General features: G+C 43.9%; 1 long non-coding RNA gene across 1 annotated transcript in view; it reads right to left on the bottom strand.

Annotated features, from left to right (window-relative positions):
• Positions 1–144: 144 nt before the first annotated feature.
• Positions 145–806, bottom strand: part of LOC105126449 (uncharacterized) — a 16371-nt gene continuing 15709 nt past the window's right edge. Inside the window, exon 3 of the long non-coding RNA XR_842434.1 lies at positions 145–261. This is a non-coding gene — a long non-coding RNA (uncharacterized LOC105126449). The remainder of the gene's footprint in view (positions 262–806) is intronic.

Genomic DNA, 806 nt, shown 5'->3' with positions numbered 1-806 from the left:
CAGATCTCCCTTGCCCAAATCTATCCATTGTGCTTTCTTTTCATATATATAACCATTTGCTAGCTTTGTCGCGACTTTCCTTTACAAGTGATCTGGGGTATCCTGGTTTTATACCTGATTTCTCAATATCTGGTGAGACTACCAGTGCTTAGATTCATCAAGATTGGTCTTCATCAAATTTCACTCTCCACCTCAAATTGTCCACATGATCGGGTGTTCAGAGTATCCCAATTTTGCCTTCCTTCAAGGCAATTAAACTTTCTCATATAACAGGACACATGTAATTGGGCAAACATGTGTGATTTCTTCTTCTTCATCTCCATCGACCATCATGATGACCATCAGATGCCTCATAATCGGGTAATCTCTCTTCAATAATTCACCATAGCTAATTTTTAGTCTCAATCTCAATGATCGGACCATACCATTGCATCCGGAACGATCAAATTAGTTGGAAACAAGTCTGAAATCGTCGCACTTCAAACGACTAAGATTTGATCAAAACAATTCTGGCTTGATTAGTGGTCCATATTCAATCTCAGATTCGGTTGCACGTAAACTCCGCCACATCGAATCCTGTCCCTCGACTCGCGGCTCGGCATGGCTCTAACTCAGCTCGGCTAGGCTCGCTCTTAGCTCGCGGCTGGTGACGTGGCAATGGGTCCCACAGTGCTGATGTGGTTGTTGACTGGTGCTGACATGTCATGCCACCTATTCCTGTTGATGAAACTATGACGTCATGATGACATCGTCATCATCCGGATCTCGCGCGTAGGTCGGATCTTTTAGTATTCAGGTCGGGTTAC

This window comes from Populus euphratica, unplaced genomic scaffold (genome assembly GCF_000495115.2).
Source record: "Populus euphratica unplaced genomic scaffold, PopEup_1.0 scaffold78.1, whole genome shotgun sequence".
In the NCBI taxonomy this organism is placed as follows: Eukaryota; Viridiplantae; Streptophyta; class Magnoliopsida; order Malpighiales; family Salicaceae; genus Populus; species Populus euphratica.
This window is presented reverse-complemented; position numbering and strand designations above follow the sequence as displayed.